The sequence below is a fragment of the Streptopelia decaocto genome (genome assembly GCF_964273445.1).
Source record: "Streptopelia decaocto genome assembly, chromosome: 6".
Taxonomy (NCBI): domain Eukaryota; kingdom Metazoa; phylum Chordata; class Aves; order Columbiformes; family Columbidae; genus Streptopelia; species Streptopelia decaocto.
In genome coordinates, this window is record NC_138660.1 from 48,430,135 (window position 1) to 48,452,928 (window position 22,794).

General features: G+C 39.5%; 1 protein-coding gene across 5 annotated transcripts in view; it reads right to left on the reverse strand.

Annotated features, from left to right (window-relative positions):
* The window catches only part of B3GALT1 (beta-1,3-galactosyltransferase 1), a 194,315-nt gene extending 172,313 nt beyond the window's left edge, over positions 1-22,002 (reverse strand). For 3 of the 5 annotated variants that reach the window (XR_014184496.1, XR_014184497.1, XM_082057159.1), the window contains exon 1: positions 21,863-22,002. The gene's annotated coding sequence lies outside the window, so the exon portion shown is untranslated. The remainder of the gene's footprint in view (positions 1-21,862) is intronic. The other 2 variants (XM_082057161.1, XM_082057160.1) reach the window with 1 other exon arrangement.
* Positions 22,003-22,794: the final 792 nt, after the last annotated feature.

The following is a 22,794-nucleotide window of genomic DNA, read 5'->3' on the forward strand; positions in this document are numbered from 1 at the left end:
ATTTTAACAGCTCAGTGCCAAGCCATTAAATACAATGAATGATAAAATAATAACACACTACTATTACTATGTGCATTTCCTCTGTAGGGCCTGAAAATCCCAATGTTGTACAAAGTGTAATTCTCCCCCCCCCTTCCCCCGCCCCTTTTTTTTTCAGGGAAAAAAACCCAGCAAACTTCCCTCCCCTAACCCATATTCACAGAAGCAAGCATGACTGAGCCTTTTCACTCTCCACAAAAAAATACACTTAACTAGCACATGTAAATATCAATTTAATAGGTAGCTACTGAATAAAACAGGTTACTGCTACTATGCTTATTTGTTACATCCTTTTTTCACTAGTAGTGGTTTAGAATATTTCTTCTCAATCAACTTGAAGTGGTATTTAAAAATTACAAAACACTGGAAGTGCAACGACAAATTGTAGACAGTCTTCAAGACATCATTAATTATGTTGACTTTACAAAGTTTGTATCTGTGATGAAATGCTGAATTCCCAGTTGACCTCAGAGATTTTCCAAGGTAGAGAGAAAGAGGAGGATTCTCAACAAGCCCATCACATATGAAGCTAAGGTCTGTAAAAATCCAGCTTACTAGAAAATATTTCCTTCCCTTTAAACATGTTTTTTCTTGACAGCAAAAATTACAAATTCAGAGATACCCTATAATTCATCTATATATATATAATGTGGATTGAATCACTTACAGCAAACTAAGTGCTTTGGAGAAGGGGCTGTTTTCCTTTTTTATATTTACAGTGCCTCACATAAAGGCATCCAAGTTACATACATATAAGGAAAAATACTATAATGACAACATGATGTGTAATACTACTACATGTAATACTACCGATAAAAATAGAGTGGCTTTAAAATTAAATGTGACCCCCTGAAATATGTTCCACTTTGCAGTGCTATATGGCTATCTCAGAAGTTAAACTACGTTGCTGTACCAGACTTCTGTGAATATAACTACCACTACTAACTCTGGCAGAGTATCAATGGACAGCAATCCAATATCAGTGCCTCTCAGGAAGAGCTATTTACCTAAAAATCACATCTTCCATCACAGTCAAAAAAAAAAAAGTCATTATAAAAGACTGAGTATGGTGTCCGGGATCATCTGAAAAGCCACCTGGTATTTCCAGATTGAAAAGGAGTATTTTCACAAGATGTAACAAAATTTTATATACTTTCACAATTAGATACTAAGAAACTAGAGCTGGACTTCAGCAAAAAGTAAGACAGAATTTGATTTAAATGGCTAAAAGATCCAGATGGGCTGGGTTGTGCACATTCTAAACACCAGTGCCATTTAAACGTTCCTAATCCAGTTCTAGGTTTCCCAAGTTTTGCCCCTTCTTCCCCTAAGATGTTGGATATTTGGAGCCAGTACTTTGGATCAAATCTTCTGCTTCAGGTTCATAAGGACAATGTGTAACCATTTCCACAGGGTTAAGGTAGTTCAAGAGCACACTCCAATAAAAAAAAATTGCAGTAGGGACACAAAACTTCTGTTCCAATCTGCTGTTAATAAATAAAATAGGCATTATCCAGGGCAGGAAAGAAGATCTGAAAAATGCCAAATTACAAAATCAACTACAATTTATCATTTTCTTACTGCTCCAGCAGCTCTAACACTTCAGAAAGAATGCATAATAAGAATCTCGTAGTCCTAGCTAGCTTTTATACCAACTTTCCAAGGTTTTGAGAAACAGTTTATGAGAGTATTAGGATCATTATTGGTGATAAAACAACAATCTTGTTGTAAGTACCAACTATTTCAGCTGAAAGAAATCTCAGGAAGATTCACAACAGTAGATATTTTAAAAAACACATAAGAGATTTCTACTCTACCAAGGAATGCAAACGTATTTGACTCTGCCTTGGTGTTCCCCATGTTCCTTGTCCAGGTCTGAACAAGTAAACTGACTGGGAGGAAAGAAGGAATAGAAACAATATACTTCATATTTTAAGAGACAGATGAAAAAAGTTTCCAGATGTTAGACTGTTTCTTAATAAAACATTCTTCTTTGTATTAGTACTGGAAATGTTGTTACACTATTTCAGAAGTACAATAGAATGAAGGTGGGATAGTAGAGAACTCTATACAGCAGGAACTGCAGTGTCTAATCCTCTTCTCTTTTAAGTTATTAGTTTTACGTGCTTCATTCATAATAGCAATCTCAAAGAACTAAATGTAAAACATGTAAATGTATATAGCAATAATTAAAACTTATGATAATATAAGACACATAAAAATCAATTAAGGAAAATGAGAATAAGAGAAAAATAGAAAATGTTACAGAAGGCAGCTTCTGCCTTTTAGTTAATAAGGAGTGTTTCTCAAATTAAATAATTGTTTCTCAGTAAAATGTACATCAAACAAATCTATTCAGAAGGTGGCATCACACAAATTCTGAATAGTGAAACAGCCTTTGGAATCAATCTGAGGTGTTGCTTCAATACCAAAAGATCTCTTTGGGAAAAAAGAAATGGGCTTTTATGAAAAAATGACAGAAGTTAAACTGTTGGAAGAAGGCTAAATGGAAGAATCAAATACCTCAAGGTTCAGCAGAGAAGAAAAAAAACCTCTAACACTTAGAAAGGTTTGGAGAACTTAGTAGTCTGCAAAAGCAGAAATATGAAGGTTTTTGGGGACAATGTTTGGCTAGGCTATACAGTCATAACTTAATTAACTTCAGCTGCATTTTGATAGTGTGCATTATCAAGATTCTGCTCTCAAAGTTTTGTGAAGGCCAAGTCCACTGGGTTTCAAATTGCTTTCAAGAAAAACATCCCAGTTTTTTAGACATCTTAGAGTAAGATTTCTTATTGAAAGCATCCTTCAAGGTGAGGGGCTGAGCCTGGAAAGATAAAACGGGTTGAGAACTATAAACATACGCCATCCAACGTTCCAAGAGATTGCAAACCCTTTTGTGGCAGTTTAACTGCACAGCACAACTAGTGTTCTGTCTGAATTCTAGCATGGCCTACAAATGCTAAGAAATACCTTTCGTTTTCATCTGAACATCACACTGCTTGCCAGGTTCTTTAATCATCTAATTAAGGAGAGTTCCTAACATTTTTGATTTTCTAATTCACTTTGAACAAATGCAGTAATTGCTGAGGAAAACACACTTGATCTCTGTGTACAGTATGTGAGAGAAACTTGCACCAGTGCTCAAAGGAGTGAAGCAATTAATTTAAGCTGTGAGACAGTATCATTGTATTGATTCAACAACGAAAAAATATTTGTGAAATTTTAAATGTTATATTTAAATGGAAACCTTTAGCAGTATTTGGACACTTTTTGAAAATGCTTAATACTACAAAAATAAGAAATCAGTGTTATGGTTGTAAAATTCATGTATTACACTTACAGTTTTGATAATACCAAACTGTTAAGGCTGTGCTTTCAACAAAAGTAATTCCAATCTGACATATGACGTATTCTGAAAGAAAATAATTAAGTTATATAACCAAGTAATTATAAAGGTTTCCATTAAAGATGTTGACATTTCATAGCTAAGCAGCTGTTCTTCTAAATGCAGTGGCAGCTTAACTTTGGAGTAGGGTCCATCAGATCGCCCTATGATTTGCCCGTCCTCATTTTGTTAAACAAAATACAACTGGCAGCACAGACTTCCTGTCAATGAGCTTGTCTTAAAAATACATGACCTGGAGTTGTCAGGACCTTGTTCACTCAGGATCTGTCATGTAGATCAAAATACAGGTTTTCCTTCTCCTCAGCAGGTCTATTCATTCCTCCCATCTAGCCAATATATCAATGTTCTGCTCACCTAATTACAGCCACCTACAAATCATGTGGGAATGACGTGCTCCTGACAGCCTGCTGACATGCGTCCTCTACCTGGTACGCCGCAGTGGCTCTGTCACCTAACATTACTAACAGCATCCATTTCATCTTCTTATTTTGTACAATGAGATATGCTCTGTCAGTGTAATATTCAGCTCTAACCAGTTTGAGTCAAATTATCAGCATAGTGCATTTCACGTGACTCCCATTATATCCCACAGATACAGTATAAGCTGCTCCCTAGCAACTGCAGCAAAAACGTACCCCTTTATGTATTTTTCCCAGCTAAAGAAACCAACTTGCTGTTTTATGAACTTCATATATAAAACAATCTTGGCTACTGTCAGCACAAATTATTCTGACTAATGGTCCTTAAGATACATTTTTAGCCCTTTGCCTAGTTTGGACTCTGATACTGAAGCTTCTCTTGCAAACCTCCCACCTCAATAACTTTAGCACCAAGGAAAAGAAATATTTTTCCAAACTGAGAAATATCTTCCCAATAAAAACTAACCACTTATACAAGAATTATAATCATGTCATGAGCTGGAAATCCATTTTATATGGGAAATGAAACTCCTAGCATCCTGGCAAGAGTGAAGACACTGGATTTATTTTGTGGAACACCAGAAAGACAGTCTCTTGGTTGGACTCCATTAATATACTGAATGGGTTTGCAAATATTTTCAAAGGACTATAAGCTTTTAAGTAGGCTATTGCTTCCTGTGTTACCCCAAATCTATTTAAATGAACTTAGTTAATATTTGGAGAAAGCCAGAAATTACTACTCCTTGTTTAAAAAAAACTAGCCTCATGCTTAAATTGCACCTAGTAAATAAGAAGATGTGGCAGTTGTGAGATTGGTATTCATTTAACACACGATAAAACTTTTTAAAGGAAATAACTGAGCAATAACAGCTAATTAATACTTCACACATGAACAGAATCTTCAACAAACAGCATCAAAATTTAGGAAATTCCCCACTCTGCCAGGGGAAAGGGTATGACAGCAGACAGTAACTTCCCCAGGGAAATAAAGCCAAGCCTACTGCTCTCTTGTTATCCAGGCTGGTGTGGCTAGCACATTTAGTCAATGTTGTACTGCTGTGTGGGGCCCTGTTGGTGAACCAAAACCATTACCAGAAAAGAGGGACAGACAAGATAAGCATTGGTCTTTAATTATACCATAAATAATAGTTTCTGCAATATTACATATTTCTAAGTCTATATCCGAAGAAAGTTCCGAAGTTTGAGGAATACTTTCAGTGCATTCTGTTTGGTCACTTCTATAACTTCTTCAACTGGAATTCCTTTAATTTTAGCAATATATTCTGCAGCAATGTAAAGAGGGAATTGCTGAACAGGGGAACATGGGAGCACATGATGCTTCTTTGATACCTCCTGGTACCAGTTTTTTTGAATCTGGACTATTCATTTGGCTTCACAACAGAAAATGTCAAGGTAACTTCAGGCATATTTGTACTCTGGGTCTAGCTCTACGGTTGATTAGATTAGGTTCCATGATTTGATTACCTTGATTAGACTGTTGTACTTGACCTGGTGGTAGTCACTGCAGACGAGGATAGCCAGAGTAGAACGCAGTGCTGATCTTCCATTATGCAAAGCATATTCCTTAGTGATTGAATCCCTCAGCATCTCAAAACCCAAGGACTTGTGATGACAAGACAGGCTCTCTGCAACAGTCTTGTCAAGCCACCCTCTTTGCTCTGGCCTCCCAGCATGGCTCAACTGTAGGAGGTCTCTTACTGATAGCTCACCAGTGCTAACTACACCACCACAGCTTAGCATCTGCAACAATTAAATTTTGGTGTCTGTCTTGAGTCATACATAAAGTTTAGCTTTTTTAACAGTGTAATAATAATAATAACAATATATATATAAAATATACAAGATAAAAATATGCAAGATATACATTGTATTTGAGACAACCTCTTGAACTTGAAAGTTCTATTGCTGACAAACAGACTTACACTGAGTTCATGCTACAGTGGTATATACAGAATCTATTAAGTTGAGATGTCCAAGGAGTAACTTTTAAAGCACCATTTTACATTCATATATAACTGCACTGGTTTCCAGCTTTTACTTAAAAGATACTCATAGAATGCAAAAATAAAATCCCTGGTTAAAAGACGGTATGTACATGTAAAGCGCTGCATACCATCAACTGCCAACTGGTGCTTTTCTTTGAAACAGACTACAAGGTTCACACCTTAAGAAAAGCAAGTGAATACACCACTGATTTTTTTTTTTTTTGTGCAGCTGAAATTACATTAGTGAGCATTAAAACAAATTCCTTAATCTAGAGAGCAAAAAAACCCAAACCAAACAAGAAAACTCCAACAAAAATTCACAAACCCTACCAAATCACAATATCCTCTTTTAATGATGTGTAAGGTGAATTCTGACTTTTCCAAAACGATAGAGAATGTTCCAAAACTAACTTCTGCCTTCTTCATTAGATTACAGTTCCATTCTCTCTTAATTCTTTTTTTCTGAACAGCAAATACTGAACATTAGGGAAACATTTGTTTGAAATAACATTCATTAATATTTTCTCTCTTGATGTCTTTATATAATTCTGGTATACAAGAAAGCAACAGACACTGAAGAAAGCTTAAGTAACATTTTACAGGCAGTCCTGCTAACAGATCTGTTGTTTTCTACTTCAGCATAAAAATTACAAAATCCTTAAAAGTCACATGATTGACTCTGTGTTCAGTGAAGAGGTAGACAACTCCATTTAGGAGTTGTACTATTCCTACACAGTTGTATTTTCTCAGCTGAGTCAATTAACACATAAGGAGCTTCATGCTCCTCATGATATCTTCTGCACACCGAGTAGAGTTCAGTGTAGTTGTGTTCATTTAGAGTAGTTTACTCTATATTTGGTCCACATCAAAAATAAAAGCAGTGCTACTGTCACACTTGTTGGCAATTTAAAATCAACCCTGAACAACCTTTAACTGAAGGCAGTAACTAAGGAAAAAGCAAAGCCTGTGTATAAATTTGCTCAGTGGGCATTGATACTAAATTATAAAAGACAAATAAAAACATTGCCACAGAGGAGATTAGTTTAATTTGCTGCTGCTTGTGTTGTGTTTGTTTTGTGGATAAAGAGACCAGCTCATGTTTTACAGATGTCAACACTTGTTACCACTACCGAATTCAGCTGAAAAACCCCTACTGCACACTTTCAAAAACACCTCTTATGCAACATTATTTTCTAAAAGGCACATAGCCCTCATGCTTCCAAAACTGATAATCATGCCTGAAGAGTTCTCCTGTACCCTTTCTATCATGCTGTGAAACATATGTGCTTGGGTTGCAAATGGTCTAAAAATAAGTATATGCGTGTGTTTTTTTCAATTCAAAAATCTTATAAAGGCTAAGAATTTAGGATCTACATCATCTTCCACTGGCATGCAGCCCTGTGGATGGTCCAAGAGACAGCAATTCCACGACAGAAAACAGCACCTGTTAGCTGGCCACAGACAACAGCAATTCGAACAGCAAATAGAAAAAGCAGAGTAGACTTATCCTTTCCCATTAGGAAATTCTGTCTATCTCTGCAATTGTTACAGAGCTCTAAAGGGACTGAAATCTGTCCTTTCAGACAATAAACAACACCTCTGTTGACTGATACCTCTTTGATAAAAAGCATACCATGTGCTGCATGGGACTACACTTTTAACATCTTCCTTCATATCCTTCAGTAAAACTGACCTTGAAATGAAATTCATATACAAGTTTATGTGAAGTTTTGACATGATCTTAGAAAATGGTCCTGGAGACCATCTGACTCTGTGAAGCAGACATGCATTTTTTAAAAAATCATAATGTCACTGCCACCAGAAGGCAAACACTATACAGAAATTGGTATATTTAATAAAATGCCATTGAAATACATCCTAGCTCAAACACTGCTAAATGACATGCCAAATTCCTGAATCAAAGTAATCATCTTCAGTGTCACCGAGTAACTAGCTGGCACCATAAAATGGCATTTCCGCTAGAGCCATGTATTCATCACTTCTTTATTGGGTGAACATTGGAGTTCAAACTGCATTTCCATGATAGAGTTCAATATGATGTAGCTGATATGGTATTATGAATTGAAGCTTGATGCAAAGTTTTAGTAGTACTAGTACAGTCTTTAGTTCAATGAGGTTCTCTTTTTATGAACAAACATTCTATTGACTTTTCTGTGAGATTTATGTACTTTAGGTCTGGAAGGTCAGGTCTTCTGTCTAAATCTTAATGACATAATCAAAGGACTAATTTTCATACCACTACACAAAGTATAACATAGCAAGAAGAGAGGGAGAGCTGTTTCCCCTTTAAGCTAGCAACAGGCACTAAAATTTCTAGGTAACACCTTTTTGTACAGTTGAGTATTTCTTCATAACAAGAAATAACTGGGTGACACCCTCCACATGATTAAAGAGTTGTAAATTTGAAAGGAACAAAGTACCATATGCATATAGCATGTCTTCCTATGTATGGATCAGAAGAGGAAAAACTGAAAAAGTTTCCTAGTTTATACTCAGAGAAAAACAAAAAATAATATACCATCTTCCTAGGACTGCTCTTCCCTCAAACCATCCTTGTCAAACACAGCATACAATTATTTTATTCATCTTTCTTTTCCTTTTCTAAAATGCAAATTTCTTTACCCTTTGTTAAATAAAAGCAAAGCGGCTTGGGAAGGAAAGGTGTAACTGGTTCAAAAAGCCAAGTGCAGTATACAAACTGCTGTGCAAAACAGGAAAAAAAAATCAAGATTTGAAAAGGAAGATAGCAGTAAGTGTCACAGTTTTAACCCTTATCTAAAGCCAGAAAAATGTTAACATTGGTTGAGAAAAATATTATTCATTTGATCTTTACCACCATCTCTCTCTGTTACTTTCTCAAATATTAAATTGTACTGTCTTTGGATATATATTCAAAACTCCCATTAATATCACTGAAAGTTAAATGGCTGGAACACTAAATGGAAAAGAGAATATTGTTGTTTTGCTTAGAAAGTGCCGTTTTCAGAAAAAAAAAAAAGAATGAATGAGCTAAATAACAAAATTCCCTTTCCTCTGAGAATTCAAAATTCCTTTAAAACCTTAAAATGCATGTCAACTTTAATACTAACTATCCTACCAACTTAAATTTCTAGCCCAAACTTACAGTTTTCACTGGTTTCTCACTCATTATTTCCATAACCATTATAGTACAAAAACTGAGCAAGGTGTTCCTGACAGTAAACACATGCTACAAAAGCAAAGTCCTCCTAAGCCCTGATAAAACAAACATTATGAAATAGTACAGATAGTATCCTGATGAACTCACAGCCTGCACTTTTTTGTGGAGAAGGAAACTATATATCTTCACAACACTGTGTTCAAGAGAAAGCTGTTAAATGCTCTGGGGGTGTGTTAACTACCTACATCCTGAAAAATGGATTCACTGAAATTCAGGGAAGTCCTGGCTTTTCATTCTCATGGAAAAGGGGAAACTCAAGGTTGACTGGAATTAACTGAGGTCTTGGAGATCACTTCTAGTTAGTCCAGTGGCCTTTGGATAAGGACTTCAATGAGAAACTCACTTGGCAATCAATTATTTTTACTTTTTAAAAAAAATTATTTCCATCTACATACTTGTATATTAGCCTGTCTTTTATGCATTTGTTAACATTGTATATGGTCATTTCATTTGTATGGTTCTGTTTATTGTAACTGTTCCTTGCACAAAAATTATTTATGCAGAATAATAATAATACTGTTTGAAGAATAACTCCAGAGAGCTGTAGTTGAGGTTCTTCTCCAGAGGTGGGCAAGGTTATTACAATATTTCATTACCACAAAATAATACATCTTCAAATAGAGGCAGTATTAGCTTGTTATATGCTACAGTGGTACCAACTTTTCCTTGTAAAGCAATTTAATCACTTCCATATTGGCTATACATGAAATATTTGTGGTATGCTTCATAGGGAACAACTCCTGAATTTTCATGACAATTTATTGTTATATTATTTATATAGTTAGAAAATCTATTTGTCTTTAAGCATGTCACTGCATCTCATTGAAAAATGTCTAGCCTAAGTTTTACTAGTTTGAAAAAAAAAGCCTTTTTCCAGTTGTAAGTCCTCAATTCAACCCCTCTGTGGTTCTCTACAGATTTTCTAAACCCCACATCATCTCCACAGTTCTTTTAATTATCTTTCATAATACCACCTATCAGAACTGTTCAAAGACTATTACTCTTTGTCTTTCTAGAGAGAGAAGAACAATCATAAATTTTAATATCCCAAGAGATAACACAGTACTGTAACTATATTATTATCCATGTAGCAGTAACTATATTCTGTGCTGGTTTGATTGAGGGTAAGTTAATTTTGTTCTTTTTCATAGTTTGCATGGTTGTTGTTTGGATGTAGTTTGAGAACAAGAAAATAACACCCCAGGAAAGAGTTACTGTTTTCATTCAAGTAACTTTTCAGTGTCTTTGAGTTGGAACAATGAGAAAGTAAGAGCTTGTTATTATCTTAGTTCTTGTCTGGGAGCCAAGGACTTTCCTGAGCGCTCTGCCCACAGGTGTGAAGCAGTTGGGAAGGGACCATAGATGGGACAGACCTTGACTGACCTCCAGACTGATCAATAAGAACATTCTACACCATTAGTGTCGTGCTTCATATTTAAGGAGAGTCAGGTTTTCTAGCTAGAGAGACAGAGACTCGTTCTGCTTCTGCTCCATTTTGGTGGAATTCCATTCAGGAGTTCTGTTTGGGAGTTTATTTCAGTTCGTCCTTTCTGCAGCAGCTTCTGGGCCTTTCTGCCTTTTCCGCTGGGACCGGCTGTTTGGGACCAGGACGCTCTCCCTCTTCCCGGGAGAGGTTGCGCGGTGTGGACAGAATTAGTGAGAAATAGCACTGAGTAACTTTTATTTTATTGTCCATTATATATGTATTATTAGTACTATCAGTATATTAGTATTATTTTGTAATTTTATTCAACTGTGTTTATCTCAATCCATTAGTTTCTCCTTCCCCTTCTATTCTCTTCCCCTATTTGGGGGTTGGGGGAGTGAGCAAGTGGCTATTGCGGTTTTGAGTGGCTAGCTCGGGTTAAACCATGACAATTCTTATCTAGCTACTACATAGCAGAAGAAGCTAAGACTACAACAACTTTTATTGTATTATATATGAAAGACAGGGTCATCACCTTCAAAAGCTTAAAATAATTTTATTTTTCAACACTGAAAATATACAAAAGTCAAACAAATAATTTTATTTTTCTCCATGGAAATAGTCCATCAGATAACAAAGTAGAGCTACCTTTATTAATACTATGCCTTTCTCAGCAAATCTGGAAAAAAGGTCATCCAGTGGGTTATGAAATCCTGGCATATAAGATTACATGTGCAAACCCAAAGCAATTACAGAATTCACAGGTAGTACACAAGACAACATAATGTATTAACAATTTGGCACACATGAATAAATGTGTAGGTACTGCATATTTAGTTTAATCTTTTCTCAATTCAAAAGCCTTCTAAAGTTCTGATCAGCATTTTTCTCATTGTGGGAAATGCCAGGCAGGTCCTCGGGTGCATGAAGTTTCCCCTCTGCCAGAGAAGCAAGCTGTCGCAAAGCCAGTGAACAGCTACTTGATTCTGTAGTGTCCTCAGCACCAACAAAGGTTTGGCTCCTGCCACCTGGCTGAGGCTCCTAGGGGACCAAACTGTAGTACCCTTGAGCTTCACCCATCCAAGTAAGTACAAGTGCTACCAGGTACACACGTACGTTTGCGTGTCTGAGAACATTTTCAGACCAAGGAGATCTCAGCTGGCTCTCCCAGCTGCTCTCTAGCAGTTGGGACCAACTAGTTCCAACTAGTTCCAACTAGTTCCAACTAGTCCAACCACACAGTGGCCAGAAAACAACTTGGAAACTGATCCAGCATGTCCAGCCAGGACAGCTGCTCTTCATCATCTCCGGCCCAAGCAAGTGTGCTCTGGGGTTCGGGGCAACAGCGAATCCGGGAGCCAAAACTGACAGCATCTCTGCTGCCCTGTGTAGAAACTGCTTAACTCGTTCTATAACTCTGTCTCAAAGACTATAAAGAAACAAGTGCTACTAAAAACATTTCTAATGTAACTAATACTGAAACTGATGTCTAGTATTAATCACTGTACTTTTTATTCAGAGGATGTTTCAACATAAAGGATAGTAAGATGCTTCTCTCTATCTGCAAACACGTGCTATGTCTTAAAGAGAATTACAATATACCTCTTAGATAGTAAATGTAATATTTTTAATACAGCTGCTTTAAGCCATGTTGTTAAAACTGTGATTAAAAATTACTTTCAAACAAGTGCATGTTATAGAAATGTAACCTTGCTTATAGGTCATATTGGCCCAATAAAATAAAAACTGATAGAGTTTGAAAGATGGGCAAAACAATTTTAAAAATAAATTTGGGTGTCTCTGTAAAAGTTAGAACCGTTATTGGTATCTTGCTAGAAAGAACTGCATTAACCGTAATCCTGGATAGTAGAGGCTCTAAGCTAGTTCCAAAATATCAGGTAACATGCAGTCAAAGTCAAAACCTAGCAGAAGCCTACTGGGATGGTCTCCCTGTTCTGTAACCCAACACTTCTGCTACGTCATCCACATTCATTCGCACATTTTACTATGACTTGATAGTAGACTGATACCTAATACAAATGTAACATGCTCAGAGGAAAACCTATTACTTATGACTTGGTTATCTTCTGTGCAATTCTTATTGAGCCATTTTGCAATGTGTCATTGTATGCTTTATTTTCTAAAAATTAATTAATTTTGTTCCAGAAAACTGAAAAGACAAAATGCCTGAAAGTGGACAGCTGATCCTATGGCATTACTTTCCTCTCCAAAAACCTGCAGGTGAGCTTTTTTCTTTTACTAGAAAATTCTCTTGCCACATACTTTTGTCATGAGCATTCCTGAGATTACAGCACTGTGTAATTCTGTCAAATGATAAAGAGCAATTTTACAATGTGAGGTGCAGTACCAAATTCACTTTGCAGAAGACTTCAGGTGATATCAATATCAAATTGTAAAGAGGAAAAATTGTGTTTTCTTCTCTACAAAAGAAAAGGAATTCATGCAAACATCTTAGTTTGGAACTTTTCAGAGTTGTCTGCTTATGTTTGTGCCAGTAACAAACAATAGTACTTCATTTACAAGAGGGAATTTTTTCATCATGAGAACAATCAGGTGGTGGAATAATCTCCTCAGGGAAGTGGTAGATTCCCCAACACCGGACACTTTTAAGATTCAGCTGGACATGGGCCATCTTGTCTACTCTCTGCTTTTGCCAAGAAAGGTTGGGATAGATGATCCTTCAGGTTCCTTCCAACCTGGTATTTTAGGATTTCCCTTTTAGTGAGGATGTTACTGAATAAACAGTATACGACTTCTAGAAGTTAGTTCTTAGTTTAACTAGGTGTTTTGTTTGATGCCTCTACACACACTTTTGTTCATACCCACATTTATCAAGATTGTTTATTTTCTCCAGATATCCATAATATAGTATTTCAATATCTCCTCCTTACTTGAAACTAGGACGTAATGTGTTGAATTCTGCTCCAATTGAGTTCTAATTTTATAAGCTAGACAGAATATATGGATAAAACAATTTTATCCCAGTAGCAGTATCTTTTCCATGTGAAATGTTTCATATGATCCAACTTGTAACACCTGTAGCAGACTGGATGCTAAAATTCTATTCCAGACTTTTATAATCTATTTCAACCCCTGATTTATCAATGGGAATGTTTGACTTCATACAGTAATGTGAAATCTGCACATAAAAATTTCCAGTTTTCAGAGTTTGCAAAACATTTTTTCACCTGAGCTGCAACAGAGCAAAATATTTGTGTAACAGGTATTACAGAACATAAGTAATAAGGTGCCCTTTAACAAACAGATAGGATACAGGTGAATCCCAAGCAAGTATATGCAGACTTGAGACAGCACAATCAGCCTGACCTATTTGCCACTAACTTGGTGAGAAACTTTCATTGGAAGCTTAATTCACGTGATGAAAACCTGTAGTACGATCATCTGTGCTTATACAATTGAATTTTTCAGCCAGCTTTTAGCAGTGCTCTGTTACTTCCTAGCAAATACAGCAAGATTTGTTTTATGATTACATTTGAGAGAAGATGCATTGTCTGAGGTGTTCTAACAAACATGTAGCATTCTCAAAAGCTTGACAAAAAGAAAAAGCTATTTGGTTTACTAAAAAGTCTGAAGTCCAAGCAAAATCTATTATTTTTCTACATAGAAAATTCTTGCAAATTCTGAAAGATTTAAATAAATTTCATAAAGTAATTTTTTACAGTAAAATGCCACGAATGTACTAATGTCACTCTTAATAGCTGCCTAACAGACCAAATGATTTATTGAGATTTAAAGTGTAAAAAAATATATAGAGAAGAAATGAAGTGGTTTAGAATATTTTGTGCACGCCCACAGCAGTGTGGCTTCCTTTACACATATCATCCTACCTACACAAAAGTATTTTTTCTAAGGAAGAATATGTTAAAATGTGGTTGATGATTCTGAAGTATCTTATAAAATGTTAGATGAATGATTGCATACATCTTAAAACAAGAAGATATTGTCATAATCAAACAATGGAAGACAAGTTCCACTTTTTATGCTGATAGTCTGTTTCAGGCAGATAAGCAGAGTAATTCGCACTGCTCTATCAGTATGCTGCTAAATGTATTCAGCACAGATTTCATCAGCTACTACTACTGTGCCCTAAAAGTGATGAAGAAAAAAAACCCACCAAAATACCCGTGCAGACTATGCATTAACAGTGCTCATGTCCATCCATGACATCCTTACAGGCTATCATGAACTCACTATTCCACGTTATACTAATCTCGAGCTGCATCAGCCAGCAGAAAGCTGACCATGACTTTGCAGCTACCGTACACAAGGACATGTTTGCCATGAAGTAGCACTAAGGCAGTTTCAAGCATATCACACAAAAGGGATACCTCAAATCTTCTTCCTGTGGCAAACAACTGCCTTGGTCTTGGTTGCTACAGATTCTGGCAAACAGCACTGATTAAATAGATCAGGAAGCTGACTTTAAACCACCCGTTACTAAATTCAAATAGTAGATATACTTCTTACATACTTGAATACATGCTAATTTGAAAAAGCTGTTTTGGTGAGCTGTGTTAGTGTAGGAAAACAAACTGAAAGAAGAATCCTATTGCTGCAAGCAACTACAGTTTGTATCACAGTCTTTTAACCAGATTTACACAGCAGATGACCTCATCAATGGACAGTAGAACAGCCAGGGCATTCCTTCAAAGGATGTAAAATAGAATCTTTCAAGCTAAATATTTAAATTAACAAAGCAGTAGTTTGTCTACTAAAATAGTCCTGTACTTCTTCCATGTACTTGAACAACAATAAATCAAGGAAGAGAACAGTGCTTCAGGATGGGGTTTCACAAGCATGCAAGGGAATTTAACTGCTGCCTCTCAACCATCTTGCTCTTCTCTTGCATTTATCTTCACAGTTCTGTGTCCTCCCTTGCATCTGTCTTCATAATGTCCTCTGTGAAGCAAACTCAAGCTGGCAGAAAGTGGTTTTCTGATTTTTTAAATTTATTTTTGTTTTTTAATACCAGTGGCCAGCAGGGAGGAGTTAGTTGTCTTCCACCAGACTGATGTGCTGAAGTGGTTCTGCAAATGTTAGGAACGATGGAGTCATTGTGACTGGGAGAAGGGAAGACAGGATCATCACAGACAGCAGATGAAGTCACGCTGCTGTGAAACCACATTTATTACTAAGTAACACCAACTAATAATGCAGCACACTAACAATACATTTCTAATGTTTCTTTAAACCTCACTCTCAATGCTATTTGCAATGCAGCAGCTCTTCTAACTGACCTGCTCTGAATATCAAATGACCAGCCTGTTCTTGAAAAAGGAACCTGAAGAGATCCTTTCTACATGGTGAGCTTCCAGCTAAACCTCTGATAAAACTGGGACAGAGGAGGGGAAAACCTTTGCTTAACATTTTCATGTTACTATGAAATGTAGTTCACAAATGGAAGATGATTAATTAGATGGTATTGGAGTTAAGACTGTTGTGTAGTGAATTCGTAGAGGCTAGGAAACCATTCAAGTTATTTGAGTAAACATCTCTTTGTACTCAGATATTTTTTTTAAGCTTCTTTGGTTTTAATTAAGCATAATTTTAACAGCAATCAGTGTGGATCAAACACCATATACCACAATTCTCATTTCCCCATTCAGTGCAGTTGGATTAAGTGCTGTGAATGGCATATTTCAGAGTTTTCTTTCTTTTTCATCTGGTATGGATTTCTATGCGCAGCCTTAACCTGTTAATCCTCTGAGCTCATGTTTGCTGAGGTTTAAAGAAAGAAAAGCAAACAAACAAAACCAAACCAAAACCCCAAACAACAAAAAAGCAAAGCCTGTGTTACATACATGTAATTTTTAAGATCTATGAAGACCTTGATGGATTTGCTACACCACTTTTATCCTTCTCAGACATCAGACATACACAAGAAAAACTCATAAGGAATTATACTGTTAGCAAAATTAGGACAAAGACAAGAACATGCCTTTGAGCACAAAACTAATGCTGACGGTATGGATCTCCAGAAGCACCTTGCAAAACTCGGAGTGGACAAAAAGATGACAAATGAGCTTCGGTGTAGATACACATAAGCTAATGCATCTAATGAAAAGTAGTCTAAATCATGCACACGTGGTGCTGCCAAATGACTTGGAGAAGAAATCTAGGAGTCATTACTGACAGATCCCTGGAATTAGAAGTTTTCAACAGCAACTAAAACACCTAACAAAATATTGGTCATCATGAGGAAAGGCACTGAGAACAAGGCAGAGCACATTTATAGAGCCTTGATCCACCCACTTTTCAAGTAGTGTCTGAAGTTCTGGTCTCTGCATCTCAAGGACAGACTCTAGTCAGAGAAGGGCAAACAAAATATTAAAAGGATGGACTGCGTACCTTAGAAAAAGAGACTAAAGAGGCTCTTCAGTTGGAGAGAAGGCTGAAGCAAGATATGATCAATCAAACCATGAAGGTGTTTGAAGAAGCTAACATAAAACTTCTGCTTGCTAAATTCTCCAGTAATGGAACTAAGGGGCATTTAACAAATCTATAATAGTAAGACATTAGTTTATAAAATATTAAAGTGCTTCTTTACAAAGCTAGTAATAAGCTTCTGGACCTTACCACCACAGGAAGTCATGAAGGTAGTAAGCACCAGCAAGTTTAGAAAAGACAATTCTTGGATGGCAGGTCCACAAATGGGCTCTGACAGCACTGAGCAGATAAACCTACCATCCTTAATATGAAATCTAAGTATATAGGGAGAGTACAAGGGAACAGACAGATAAATTGGCTAGGATTGTGTACAGTCCCTAAATAGCATCCCTTAACATCACCGTTGGAGACCAACCCCTAAGTATGCAGGCCCACTGATCTGACCCAGTAAAGCTTTTCTGATATTCTTAACTTCAGTTTTCTCTAACATCTTCTGTTAAGCTCTAGGGGGAGAAAAAAAAAAAAAGGTTACACCCTTGCTTCTTATCTGCTGCAAAAGATACAGGTCAGATCTGAGTAAAAGCAAACCTTCGGTATAAATTCTAACGTATCATATCCTATGTTAAGCAATAAGTTAATACTGTATCTTTAAACAAAAATAAGGGTCAGATCCAGGAGAAAATATTTGAATTATTCCAGCCAGTATGACCCCCAGAAAACCACAGATGTTGTTCCACAGCAGGATCGGCTATTTCAGTGAAAATGTAGCCACCTGCTGAGGGACAAAAGAAACAAACATCAGCCCTTCGAACAGCAGAACTGCAGAACAGCTCAAAGGGAGGCAAGGTTAGGCATGTAAGTCATTCCCATTTTTACTAGAGCAAGTCTCAAAAGATAGTAAGAGTTAAAGCTTAGTGGTACTCAGATGGCAGTCTTAAAAAATTGAGTGCAAATGCCAGTATCTATAGGGTATTTTCTGCCCTCTCCTACAAACAGTATTTATCTGTGAAATAGGTGTATTATAACTATTTTGAGGCTACTTATAATACAGAACACCTTCTGCAAAGGTAGGTGTGCTGGCAGCACTCCATAGAAATGAATAAATATAGCTCAGCAGAATTCTCACATGGTTTCAATTGTATAGCGTATACTTCACTCACTTCACTCTTACCTTTAGCTCCCTTTCTAGTATTCGGTAACTTCTTGTTATTCAGAAGGAAAGACTGTATAGTATGTATTTAATAGATATATGTAGTGATACATTATGTTATACATTAAATTATATGTTTTCATTCTTAAAGGAATAAGTACAGTTTTGATGACTACCTTGCAGAGAGATAGAAAAATCAGAATGCAGGAGTGTTAAAAGCGAGTGCTCGCTCCCCTGCAAAATACCTAGCGATTCTACATTTTAGGTAGCGATACAAGAAGAGGGCTGTACTTGTAAATGAGATTTGTAAGTCATTATCACACCTTGATTCATCTCTTTATTAATACTATTCACAAGCAGGCCTAAGGCTCGGAGAGACTCATACATCCTTTCTTTATCCTGGATGAACTATAGAAAGCTGATCTCAGCCACCAACACACCGGCAGTCTGCGCAGCTCTGCTCACATTTACGCCTGCCTGCCTATCAGCCAAAGAACAACCCGCCCATCTTCATGTCTCTTCCTCTGTTCCTCTGCTCAAGAGCTGTGTCCTCAACACCGGGAGCTCAATGCCCATGTCCTGTTGAAGAGCACCTTTTGTTAACTTCCTTGGAAAGGATTCACAGGATCTGAAGAAGAGCAATGTTGGTCATTCACATCTGCCTATGACAACATTAGGCAGCAGCAGATACTGTCACCATTTGGAAACACCTGAAGCCTGTGAGTAAGTAACAAAGGGAACACCTGGATGCAGAGGCATTTTATACTTCCGTTTATCTGGAATTCTACAGAGGTTCCATACATCAGCATTTACAGTCACTGTGTTTGCTGCAGACAGAGTGCTAACAGCTATGATCAGTATTTTAAAACAGCATTAGCTTTTCCAAAAAGATCAGTGTACCGTTTGCATGATCCAATACAACTAGGAGATGCATCATTCATTTATCTTTTCTATGGTCTCTCTAACTCTTCAGTGGTTTAACTAAATGTACAGAAATATTTATTTCTTGTTTTCCCTAGCTGTATCAAAAGAAATAACTTTCCTACTACTCATGGCAAATTACATCAATAATATTTTAGTATCCTTATCTAAGCAACTAAATAGGCAGCAGGCTGGAGAATGTGACAGGATTAACTGCCTCAGATTTCTTACTATATTGCGTACAGCAATACTTCCCTATAAAAATTACTACTACAAAAGCAGCTTAAGAAAATCCAAGACTTTGTTTTTTTAATTTATTTTAGTGAGTGTCCTTTTAGTGGGGAAGCATGCAGATGGACTTATTTTTTTTATATTAAAGAAAACTATGAAAAGCAAGCTAACAATCTGCAAGACTTCTGCATTCTCCTCTAGCTTTAAATAGGTATGTGTAATATATAATGATAATAATTATGAATATTAGTAAGTCTATAGCTGATAAACATTTTTAACAAGTAAATAGTTAATATATTTATATTCACTTTAGCAGTGGGTGGGATGATCCTTGCTCCAAAAAGTTCATTAATTACTAACCAACAAAGAAAATAAATTAACACTGAATCAAGCTCCCTTCTGAAGACAGAGAATTGAAATATTTTTATCTTTTACAAGAGGTTTCCTAAGAACTCTGAGGAAAAAAGAGTAGTTAAGACAAAGATTGGCTGTGTAGCAAATGCAGTGGCATACACTGTCCTGTATGCATGTCCTCCTGAGAACAATGCCAGTGAAATGTGTATCACGAATGAAGACTACTCATGTGCTGTAGGTTCTGCAGTTCACCCTTTCATAAACTAGATTTTTACATCAAAATTTGGTTGTCACAAGGAAAAAAACAAAACAAACCAAAACAACGACTTGGTGTTTTCAGCCTATAATATTTGAAAAAATTCCACTGGTCTCTGACACAAAATCAAAACAAAAACGTGTTTTTTTTCTTTCCTAAGAAAGCACAGAAGGAAAACACAAGGTGAGGTATGAGGCAGATCGGCACAACTGAGTGCACCTTAGACACTGCATCGTGGCTATGTGCAATGTACTTGGATCATGATTGCTCTCTAAATTGACCTAAAATCCTCGGAAGACACTGATTCAAGTTAACAAAACAAGGTTACTGAAAAACTAGTTTGCCAAGATGACATGCTGGATCTATTTGGACCTATCCAGATTCAGTGATGTACAAGCTGAAATTTCATTAGCAATTTATGTTCTGTCAAAAATGTTACTTAGTGGATAAGTAGGCAGGAGGGAACAATATTAACCTGTATCAATCATAGATTCTATACAAAACATTTTTACACTTACTAGTTCCCTCCCCTCAGCTGTAAAACTGGGCTTCACCTCTCCGAAGACCAACGGGGCTTACGCTGTTCATCCTTGCCATCTATCACATGAATTTTAAAAATTCGGAAAGCACGTTATATATCACATGATTGAATGTGTCCTTGTAACTGGACTAATGTATCAGAATGCTCCGTATCAAGAGAGAACCAATCAATACACTCATAGAAAGTAGGGAAAGAAGGTTAAAGCTACAGAAGAATGAGAAAACAGAATCAAATTACACGCTGTTGATGTTTTCTGCAGACAATGTTTCTCAATGTTTAAAATGCCCACCCTAAACAAGAGATAACTACCTTCTCTTCAGCTGTTACTTGTGGATCCTATGTTGCTTCCTAATGAATCAATGTCAAAACTCCTCTTCATTTCCATGATTGAAGGATCAGGTCCATCATCACAAAGTCTGGGAGCATCCTAACAATTCCTTAAAATGTTATATGATGAAGATTCTGAATGTTTAAATTAGTGTCTATAAAAAGCATCTAAGGGCTATTTTTTCTAAATTGGCACGGTTCGACAGCACTTCAAACCCTTCCAGTATCACCTTCTAGCACTAAAATTACGGCAGGTTGAAGAACAATGAACGAGCGTGCAGACAGATTAACGGGACTTCATCTTTGGGATTCCTCCGTCTCAGGAGCCAGCGGTCACGTATCAACCGCCACCGTCACACTTACTTCAAAATAACTTTTCTTTGAACTAACTGTTTTAACAACTTTAAGATACAGTCCGCGGCCACAGCCGGACCGCCGCCTCCGTTTGTTCCCCGTGTGACCGGCCCGGCCGCGCCGGGACCGCGCTGAGCAAACCCCTCCGCGCGGGATCCCGGTCCCAGGCAGGCCCCGCCGCGCGCACGGCCGCGCGCCGCTCCCGCGCGAGCTCCCCGGGCAGGGCTGCGGCCGCCCGCCCGCCCCGCGCGAGCCGGGCCGCGGGGCAGCCCCGCGCGCCGCTCCCTCTGCTCCCCCGCGGAGCGCGGGCCGCGGCAGCCGCCGGTGTGTGCGGGAGCGGCGCGGTCCGCCCGACCCAGCGACCGCCGCACCGCCCCGGCCCTCCCGAGGCGACGGAGGAAAGGAGGTGGCGGCACCGCAGCCCCTCCGCCAGACCCGACTGGTGGGCTAGTGTCGCCCCCCCGCTGCCGCACCCGCGGGCACCGCTGGCAGCCGCCAAGCGGGCGGCGGCACCGAAGTTCCCGCCGCGCCGCCGGTCCCGCTCGGGACCGCCGCGCCGAAGGGCACAGCAAGGGGCGGCGGGGTATCGCGCCCGCCCGCGATCCCTGTTCGCCGCGGCCCATCGGCGCCCGCCGCTGCCGCCCGCCCCAGGCATCCTGCCTGCCCGCCGCTCCGCCCGTGCCGGTACCGCTGCCCGGCGCTGCCGCCCGCCTCTTCAGCACGAGGCGTAACGGGCACGCACAGAGACAGGCATCCGCCTTTCCCGCGGCCGGACCTTACCAGCCGCGCTCGCCGCCCTTGCCCGCTTGGGCGCCCGCCGCTCCGTGCCGGGCTCCCGCTGCCGTCCGCCTCCCCGCAGCCGGCATCACTGCTCCGCCCGCAGCCGCACCAGCCGCCGCGGCGCCCGGCAGCGGCGCCCGCCTCACGAGAGCGCAGCCCGGGCACCAGCGGGGCTCGCCCTCTCCGACTGACAACCGCCAGTAGCCAATCGCCGCCCGCGCAGCAGCGAGGAGGCGGGAAGGTGTGACGGAAAAGGACCAATGTGAGCTCGCCCCTGCGGCAATGCTGTTTCCGCCGGGAGGGGGGCGCCGCGCCGGGTAGCGGGGGTCGCGGCGGGTGTGAGGCGGTGGGACCCGCCCGCAGCCCGGCGGCGGGGATGTGCGGGTCACTGTGCCGCGTCGCGCCGGACACAAGCGAGGCTGCAGCTGGGGCAGGGCCTCGGTCTCCCCGGTACTCGCTTTCAGCCCCCGAGGTGGCTGCTGGCGATGGTAACGCGTGCGGCGGGGCCGGTCTCGCGCTTTCCCAGCCCAAACGTGAGCGGGCTGAGGGCCTTTCGGTGGGGAACGCGGTCGCCCTTCACCTGCGTGCGCAGGGACACCCAACTTCACGCCGAGCCGCTTTGTTTAAAAAAAAATAAATAAATTAGAAGGTAAGAGGGTATACTTGGTCCGGTAGAGTCCCGCTGGGCTGAAACCGCGTCCATCGGCAACATGCCCGCGGCGCCCGGCTGCCGCCGACCTTGCCGCCGGGGCAGGCGGGGACGTCCCGGAGGGCGCCGCGCTGCGGTGTCGCTGTGCCCGGTGTGTGCCCTGCCGGCCCGCGCGACCCTGCCGGCTCCGGCACCGCGGCTGGCAGCGCGCTGTGAGCTCTGCGCCGACTCTGCGGGGCCTCGGCTGGGGCTCGGCACACCGGCTGTGTGCACCTGTGCTGCG